Below are 10430 nucleotides of genomic sequence, written 5' to 3'. Positions count from 1 at the left end.
AATTCCCTTAATAATCATTGTAATTTACTTACCTTCTTGGGTAGATTGCTGAATTATTTTTAGGGTTTCGTCACAAAATTGCCAAAGGGGGAGATTGTGAGATATATATTTTATTTTTGGCTAATTTCGTTGTCAAAACAAGTCCGATTGAGTTGTAATTTTGCGGTTCACAATTTCAAAGATTGAAGATCAGATGCGGATTTGAAGAAGTTCAAGTGTTCATGATAAACTACACTCCGAGATGATGAGAACAATGCTTTAGGAAGATTGAGAGGTAGTGAGAACATATTGGGAGAGTTTTGAAAGTTTTTAAAGAAGATTTTACATTCTGTCCATCTTGAACTAGTTCCCCAAAGTACTAAACAGGTTCAACATCAGTAGAATTGGAAAAATTCAAGACTGGCCATCTTGAACCGGTTCCCAGATTCCTAAACCGGTTCAAGAGTAAAAGAAAATGCATGAATTTATTTCTGGCCTTCTTAAATCGGTTCCCACTTTCTTGAACCGGTTTATGACTCCTGAAAGGTTATGGTAACTTACATTTCTTGCTCTGTTTGATTCCTTTTTGGACTAAACTTCTTTTCAAGTCCTATGCACGAAATTTTCTATATTTTTAGAGGGATTAGGAATTTCTAAACTCTATATAAACCTTGTTAGTCTTCTAGGTTTATTCATGTCTTTAGGGAAAATCAATTCTATATTTTGAGAAAGCCTTTTAGAGAGAGAAAAATCAAAAAATCAAATCTGATTGTTCTGAATTTATTTACAAGAGCACACACATATATTCATGAGTGATTTAGTGGTGTTGTTCTCTATCTCATCGGAATTGGAGCTATATTGAAGATTCAAAAATTCTGGATGAAAAGCATGATTTAATTCTTCTACATCGAGTTCAGATCTTGAAGAAAAGCGTCACACTTTGAAAGGGTTGGAGCATTCGAGGACTGTTGTCTGATGTACCTGTTACTCTCCTACAAAGATCAAGTATAACCCTGAGGTCAAGTTGCTGTTGGACGGGGAGTCGCAAAACTAGAGGATTGTCAGCAAATGGTGTTTGGTAGAATGATAGGGTGTGAGCCAGAGTCAAAGTTCGGTATACTTTGTTTCAAACATAGTGGATCAGTTTACTTTGGACTGAATAGTCCACAAGATTTTTCCCATGCAAACAGTTGACGTATTTTATCAACTGGGGTTTCCTCGCTAAAAATCCTAGTGCAATCTCTCTAAACTTTTACTTACTTTACTTTAGAGTATTTATATTTGTGATTGTGAATGTTTAAATTGATCATATAATTTAACCAATCATAAATTGAGTAAGTTGACTTAATAATCAAATCTAAGTCATTAAAGGAGTTAAATCACAATTAAAATCAACTAACTATTTCTACACCCCGTGTAACTCTAGTTTCACATAAATAACCTCTTGAAATAAGTAGAAATAAAAGCCAAGTGTGGCCTAATTGTATCTCCTCTCCTCTTACAATAACGTGGGAGTTATTTGTCAGATAAAAGGAGGTGGACATTTGGAAATTTCTATCAAGAAAGGGGCGACAGATGAGTATTTTATCACCTTTAGTGTTTTTTTTTTTTTTTTTTTTCATAATTGGTGTTGTATTGAGCTCAAAAAATCAACATGAATACAGGAGCACAGAGGGCATACCCTCAGAAAAAGAAAACAAAAACAATACTAAAAACATGGCCTAATGAAAAAGCCAATTTCCAGTACAAAAACAAAAAATCAAACTCAACTCTAAGCAATAACATCATTTAGAGTAACCTTCTGAACATCACAAACTTCCATGAGGGCAGATCGAGCCACTACCTCCAGAATTAAACTATTAGAACCATGGAGCTTATTATTCCTTTCTCTCCAGATATACCATACCCCAGCAGCAAAAAGACTTTGAAGTCTTTTGGAATTTTGATTATCCAACCAAAAGAAAAGATCCCACACTGAGGTAAGATCCTGCAATTGCTGCAGCTCCCACCCTAAGACACCCCCTAACCACCTCCAAACCCCCTGTGAAAATGGACAGGAGACAAAGACGTGGTCAGTAGTATCAATATTTTGTTGATAAAGTGTGCACCTTGCTGCTAGAACAACTTTTCTTCTCTGCAAATTTGCCATAGAAGGCAACCTATCAAGTAAAACTAACACTACTGTGATAGACCATCTAGGCCGTGCCTTACCCCAACATACTTTGTACCAAGATACTTCAGTAGTAGCTATCCTAATACCAGTCCAAGCTATTTTGAATGAGAACCGTCCCTCATACCACAACAGCTTATCCTCCACCCTATTAATCACTACATTCTGCAAAAACAATCTGACAGGAGTCAAAATCTCACTTTGTAAATTGTTATTATCCCAAACCCCATTCTGAATCAAAGAGCTAACAGTAGCATCTCTGTGTAGCTATAGGCTCTGAACCACTCTATGACCAAACACACCACTGACAAGCTGACCATTACACAAAGGATCCTTAAATAACAATCTATGTTGTCCATCCCCAATCTGGAATTGAACATGTTGTTGCATCACATCTCTTACTGCCACTAAAGATTTTTATATAGGAGAGCTGGTTTGCTTTACCACTACATTCCAATAATTAGAGTGCTAGGTGTACTTGAACTTATACCATGAAATCCACAATCTATCCTTGCTTGTTAAAAAATTCCAAGCTAACACACATCGAGATGCTAATTGGAGATCAAAAATCTTTCTAATCCCCAACCCCCTCTTCAAATTTTGGTTGAGTCACTCTGTCCCTGTAATGACCCAGATTTTTTGGATAAATTTTTTTCATTGTCTTTTCCCTTCTAAGTTTGGTTTCTTGTCGATTAGTGTCGTCTCGAGTGCTCTAGAGTGACTTCCGAGACTCTTTTCTGTGAATTGACAACTTCTTTTGAGGACCGAGTCATTTCCACATTTTTTGTTTTTCGACACTATTCGCTTTTTTTCTTTTCCCTATTTTGTCTTTTTCCCTATTTCGTCTTTTCCTCGTTTATCACTCTGTTTGCGTAACCACACTTCTTGTGTTCGAAGTTGGTTTCTGACTTCACGTATCTTCATTCTCAATGATTGCTATGAGATACGTATCTTTACTTTGGTGAGAAAGTACTTTGGTTGCTCCCGGTACCCATAGGGGCATAAATGCAAAGTTCTTTGGAAAATTTTTCTTTTCTTGGGGTGTTTTTCGTAAATATCTTTTGAATATATTTTATTTCAGGGGTATCTAAGAAAATATCTTTTGGAATATATTTTCTTTCTGGGGCAGTTTTGCAGTTTTCACTTTTTGGGGGGCCATTGTGCAATTAATGAAAGTTATTGCTCAATGCCATGTTTTGAGCCTGGGTCCTCGTATGGGATTCATTTTCACATTTCGTCGAGTCATGGACTCTTAGAATTTCCTCCTGGACGATATTTTCCAGTTTCAGGGTTTTTGGCCCCAATTTGTGCCAAACTTGTTTTGGGCATAACTCTTTGCTCGGGACTCAAATTTGGCGCCGTTTCTTTTGTTGTTCATATTTTCTTATTTGGAATCTTTTTCGTTCATGGAGTTTTGCCGTTTGAGCACGTCTGCTCAAATTTCACTTTTTCGAACCCGGCGAGGCCCGTTCGGGGCACTTTTTGAGTTTTTCTATAAATAGGAGGTCTTTAGTGAAAAAATCAGATTTCACTCTCTCTCTCTCCTCTCTTGGCCAGATCTCATGGCAGCCATGGCTGCCATCTCCCTTTTCTTCTTTTGAGCTTCCTCCCCTCACAAAAAAGTGGTGATGCGTTTATGTTTATTGTTCCCCTCGGCGAGGCCTTCGATTCCAACTGATTGGAATATCGTTTTGGCCATTTCTTGAGTTCGGGTTTGAAGTCAAGTTGTGTTTTTGATGGGGCTTCCTTGGGATTCATGTTCGTGGTATTGTCCCCGACAAAACCTAGGAGTTTCGTCGGATTCAGAGCCGATTTATTTTGGTGGGGATTTGAGATTTCATCTCAAATGGAGGTAGGGAATGTTTTAGGATTATTTGTGTGTTGTATTGTGTGTTTGCCATGATTATATAACATATATGTATGCCTTGTATCAAATCTAGAAAGTTAGTAATTTTTATTTCTTTGTATAAGATTTAAAATTCATGAAGACGTGTAACTTGGTTTTAAATTGTGGCATGGTAGAAAAATCTTGTTTTAATATGTTTGTTAACATATATGAAATTGGAATTAATTAAATAAGAAATGCTCTTTTTAATTAATATTTATCTTTTGTGAAAGATTAAAGTTCATGGCCATACCTTGCATGAAATTGAGTTGTATTATGCTTCTAAATTGAGTTTTGGCATGTTTGTTAACATACTTTAATTTAAGAGCATTTGGTTGAGTTTGAAAATTTAGAGACTTTAATTAAGAGAATTAATTAAAATCTATTTTTGTGGTTTCATGGGCCTAATTAAGCATTTGTGTGAATATATGCAATGACCATGATATGGCTATTAGCATATATTAAATTGAGGCAATTTGGAAATGATTTGAAATCTAGAAAGTTTAATTATTTTGATGTAATTAAATTCTATCTTGTTTATCCATGGATCTAATCATATTTTAGAAGTTGTTTCTATTTTAAGAGCATGGATTTAGACTTGTGATGTATTCACTTGATTGTGTTATATGTATTGAAGAGCATTGTTGCTAAATTTATATTCATGAGAGTATGTTTCTAATATGAATATATTGTTGGCTTGTAATTTCATAGCATTATGGATATGAAATGCTTATTATGTACAATTGAGAGTTATATTGCTAACTTGTTACTATGTAGTAGTAATATGTATAAGTTATGAACTTATTTGGTTTATTTTGGAGTCTTAGAACATTGTTGTTACATGTGATATGGCTAAATTTTGGCTTTAGTGCGAGAGGTATGAGTTCTCCCCAATTGAGATAGTGCACACTTAGGGTGGTTTTCCCTGCGGGTTAAAGCCCGGAACAACCATTTTGTTCTTGGCGGAAATCCGAGACGTGATGTCCAAGTCTTCCACTATTTGTTTTCGCATTCAATTCCAAGTTGACAATCATGTTTACCTTGTTGACTTGTGGTTTTGGCTTTTGGCGATTTTGATGTTGTTAAGTACATCCATACTAAATTGTTATATTTGTTGATTTCACACTTTTAGATTTCTAGTTGATAACCTAGAGAACCTATGTCTTGATGTGTGGTATTAGATATTCTAATTATGCTAAATTGTTATGTTTAGTTGATGTTGCATTTTAGACTTCAAGTTGATAACCTTGAGAATCTATATGTTGTTACTTTGTGTAAGCATGACCCTATGTTGCTAAAATTGCATGAATGAGGTGATTGATGCTATAAATGATCTTAGGTAGTTAGGATGCTCCTTGAGTCTCACATTTGACATAGACGTTAGGTGGAATGAACCACAATAATTAAATCATGCAAACTTGTAAAACGTAGGTCGATGCATACTCATTTCCTACGAGTAGCTTTATGTTACTCACCCCTACGATACTGGGGTATATTTCAGGTACAAGAATTAAAGTTGAGACTCCCATTATGCTTGGATGACTTGTGGACTTGAAGACTTCCATTTTTGTGAAGGTTGGCTCGGAATGCCAATTGTAGTCTTATTTGTCAAATGTGTATATTTGATTCTAAACTTGTAATGTGTGCCTAAGCACACTTTTGATTCTCATTTTATGTATATGACATGAGGCCAAGGGCCAAACTTTTTTTAGAATCACATTTATGTCATGGATGTTGATTTTTGCCTTTAATGAGATTATATGAAATTCATGCGTTTTAGTATGCTAGTTTGCGCCGGAGTGTGCATTGTATATGAAAATTTGTCCATTAGCATTCATTCATCATGTATGAAGTGTGGCCAAGGGCCAAACGGCATTTTGAAACCATTTCATGATTTTGAATTCCAAGTTTTCATTCTAAACTTCGTTTTTGGCATTTTGACCGTTGGGGGGTCATGTTTTGTATCGGCCATATTTTTGAGCCATGGATCATTGTAGCATATCTTATTAGGTAAGTTAAGTTTGCGTGCATGGTCGTTTCTGGGCAAAGCTTCTTCTTTGGTGAAATGAGCCACCTACGGACTCATTTTACACTTTTGTTGCATAATCTGACCTAAGGGTATTTTGGAAAATTTTTTTGGGAAATAAATTCTGTTCTTCATATGATCACTTAGAAAATGTGATATTAGGGGGGGTTTCTTTTTTGTGTTTTTCCATAAAATTCCATCTTGGTATCGGAAATCGATCGCAAAGTTCAGCTTTCTATTTTCCATTTAGTAGCTTTTTCGACCCTCTGGACCAGATTTCTTGGGAGGGTATTTTGGGCATTTCACAATGCATATTTTTCAATTTTTCTCAAAATTCATGTAGAAAACTCAATTTTGATGGGGGTTTCTTCTTTGTGTTTTTCCATAAAATGTCATCTAGGGCCTCAAAATCCCATTTTTTCGGGAAAAACTCCTGCTGCCAGGTTTTTGCTGAGTTGTAGTACAAGTGTACGGGTTAAGTGTACGGGTAGTGAATCTTGTAACCGGTTAGATGAGTGTGGGCAGTGAGTTGGTCACTAATTTTTGGTCTTCTAATCGATTAGAAGGATCTCCTAATTGATTAGATGGTCTTGGGTTGACTTTTTGACCATTTTGCTTTTTCTTCTTCCGTTAGCCATATCTTCTTCATCCGGACTCCGAATCAAGTGATTTTTGAGTCTAAATTCATTAATTTTTTGTTGTCTTTCCAATGGTGTGCTCAGTGGTACCCACTTTTAAGCTGAAAATTACCATTTTTCCCCTAGGTCCATTCTTGTCCGTTTTTGAAATGTTGCTGCCGCATTTGTTTCCCTTGGGTTTCGTGACCTCATTGAGTGTCACATTGGTGTCTTAGGGATGTGTTGTGTCTCTAGAGACCATTGTTTTTTCCTTTTGCTTTCGTATTTTGGATCCGTTATCGGGTCATCTTTCGATTCATCACTGACGCACCGAGTTGAAAAACTTGGGCCGTCACAAGTGGTATTGGAGCTCCTTGGTTTGAATACCTTAGGATGGCGGGTTTTGGGTGCATAGCATGCTTTTGTTGCCATGTTCTATATGTTTATATGCTTTATGATAATATGTTTTGGTTGATAACATGTTTATGTGCTTACGTGCTACATGTTGTATGCCGTTTATTTAGCATTATTTTATTCTAATGTAAAGAGCATGACATGTGACGTATGTTAGATTAGAATTGTATATGCATAATTGTGTTGCATATTTGGCATGACACGAGATTGGTCATTGAGGCACGAGTTGAGGTTGATGGTGATTGTAGTCACAGTTTCGTGGTAGTATAGGTTGTTGTCGACCTAGTATTGGTTTTGAGGTAGGTGGATGTCACATTTTGTTTAGGCTCTTGTGAGATGAGTCATTTGGCGTTACCGTGGTGGTAGATTTGTTGGTTTTGGGCCATTATGAGGTTATGGACCTCTTAAGATCCTTGATTGTCCAGGAAAATCCCTCTAGAACTTGCATTTTCGTGGGTGGGTACGTTTGTGGGTGGGTGCATGGCACTGTCATGCTACCGTGCTGGCTAGCTACAAGCGCAGTTCGAATGGAATCAATGTTGGTTTTGTTTTGATAGGCGTTGTCCTTTGATCGGTGATGATGATGGTTGTTTTGGGGATCAGTCATGGTGATTGATTTAGTTGTTGTTGGTATGGCTGTAGTTGTCATTTTCCTTGAGGAGTTCTTGCATAATGACGCTTTTGGGATCAAGTCGATTAATTGATGTTTTGGGTAGTGAAAGCACTGTACTGTTAGTGTCACTTGTAGTGTCACCTTTAGATTCGGAGTTAGATTGTTAGAGTCTTACCATTCTGGTAAGGGCTTACGTTTGTTTTGAGACAGGTTGTTGTTGTATTGATTTTTGGAGACAGTTCATGGTTAGGACATGTTTTTCCTTTTACCTAGACACTCTAGGACACGATGTCTATAGGGTTCATTGTTGCATCATTTTGTCTTATGCAGCTTCGTTTACTACCATATTAGTAGTATGATCTATGTTATTGTGATGCATAAGTAGGTGGAGGTCTATCCACATTTGCCTTCTTGTTGTGTTGCATTAGCATGCCTTCTTTATATGCTTAGAGATGTCATGTTGTTACTGTACTTTTGTAACATGCTTTTGTGCTTACGTGGAGACGTGTTGCATGTACTTTTGATTTTTATCTACGTGAGTAGATTTTCTTTCTAGTAGTTGTATTCCTTGTCATATGCATAACTTCCAGGTTTGGTTTTCCCATTAGTTTTCCTCGGTCGCACTTAGTGTGTATGCGGGTTTCCACAAGGGTTTTGTGTTGGTTCGTGTTAGGGACTTCACAAGGAGTGAGTCTCTTTTCTTCGTTGCATTGTGCACAGTTTTGGGGTTGGTTGGTCTATGAGGATCACTATCGTTGTCTTGAGTCCTTGGTGAGGATTTGATGGATTTTGGTCGACTTACTTCCATGTAGGGGGTGAAGTCTTTAACTTTGTTGTCTTTCATTTCAGAGATGGAGTCGTGGTGTTATCCTTTTTAGGACTGGTGATTCCCTTTCTTTTGTGTCTTCCCTTGGGGAGTTTCTGCCGTAGTTATTGACGGAATTGTAGTGCTCAGAGTGAGATGATTAGTGTGAGATCATTTTATGGGGACTTGTGTCCATATCATTGAGAATTTATTTGATTGTGAAGTGAGCTCGATGCTCTTTTGAGAATGTCTTTTGGAGACTTGTTTCCATTTTAGAGACTTAGATGTGGTTAACTTTTAGGAAAAGTTTTGGAGGATTGCTGTTGGATATGGCTTGTCTGGGGAGTCTTCTCGTCCTAGTTATAACTAAGCATGGTCTTGAGGAATCGTAGTTCTGGTGATTGGTTGTGGATCAAAAATTGAGGAATTTTGATTTAACTTGGTGTTTCCAAGTACGGTTTTAAGAGATTCATTTTGTGACCTTGGTTGTTGGCATTTTGATGCGTGTGCCACTTAGTGGATTTATATTTTAAGGATTTAGTTATCCGTGATAGAGATGTGGATCTGATGTTTGATCATGGTGATTAGTCTTGTAGTTAATCTGTTTCAGGGAGTAATATGAAGGACTTTCGATGAAATGTCTTATTATGAGGTTCGTTTTGATTTCTGTAGGCGTTGATTTGCTTGTCAGGTTTTGGATTCCTGATTAATGTTGTTAATAGGGGCATTTTGAGACATTGGAGATGTTGGTTTTGCTGTATTGAGGATTTGGGGCCTTAAGTATAGTGGTACCTATAGCATTGTTGTCAAAGTTTTGGGACTGTCCAGGATGGTCCGGCCGGACATGTTTGGACCATATCTCAACTCTTACAAAATGTTGGTCCCCATAGTCCTTTTGGGAATGATCATTTTTGACATTGATGTCATTGGTATCGAGAGGTTTCATAGGTAGACCTAGTGGGGGGGGGGGGGTTGGTTATGAACTAGTGCCTTATACTGTCATGTTAACGTACAAAGTTGTGTATTGTGGGCGAGTACTATTTGCCGTCGATGCTACCTTACTGACGAGTAAGTATGGGCGGGCACTAGGTACTGTCATTGCTACCACACATTTGAGTACGTCGTGGGCGGGTTTTGGTCACTAATTGTACTGCCACGTTGTGTTTGTTCTGTACCCTGATTTGATATGTGGTTATCTTGGAGTTCTTTTGGTGGTTGTTTTTGGTTCCTTATGATGGTTTGTCAGGAGGGACATTTACGGTTGTTGTTTTCCATTCTTTTGTCTGACCTTGGGTTCTCTGTGTGAGATCAGACTTGTCGTGTGGCCATACGGTCACTTTTCCTTTGAAAGGTTGTCTTGTCGTGAGCACGTGGGTGCAAATGACATTGGTTTAAGGGTTTCTTTTCAGCTTTGAGGTCCCTGGTATGGCGTGTTGTGTGGTGTACTCGGAGATGTACTCCTTAGTTATCCTAGTTTTGCCTTTTTGTTTTGTTGGGGCTGAATTTCGGGGACAAAATCCCTTTAAGGTGGGAAGGTTGTAATGACCCGAATTTTTCAGATAAATTTTTTTCGTTGTCTTTTCCCTTCTAAGTTTGGTTTCTTGTCGATTAGTGTCATCTCGAGTGCTCTAGAGTGACTTCCGAGACTCTTCTCTGTGGATTGACAACTCCTTTGATGACCGAGTCATTTTCACATTTTTCATTTTTCGACACTATTCACTTTTTGTCTTTTCCCTATTTTGTCTTTTTTCCTATTTCATCTTTTCCTCATTTGTCAATCTGTTTGTATAACCACACTTCTTGTGTTCGGAGTTGGTTTCTAACTTCACGTATCTTCATTCTCAATGATTTCTATGAGATACGTATCTTTACTTTGGTGAGAAAGTACTCTGGTTACTCCCGGTGCCCATAGGGACATAAA

The sequence above is a fragment of the Cornus florida genome, unplaced genomic scaffold (assembly GCF_030987335.1).
Source record: "Cornus florida cultivar Cherokee Brave unplaced genomic scaffold, ASM3098733v1 CherokeeBrave_3.0.0_Hap2_Chr05, whole genome shotgun sequence".
NCBI classification, from domain to species: domain Eukaryota; kingdom Viridiplantae; phylum Streptophyta; class Magnoliopsida; order Cornales; family Cornaceae; genus Cornus; species Cornus florida.
This window is presented reverse-complemented; position numbering follows the sequence as displayed.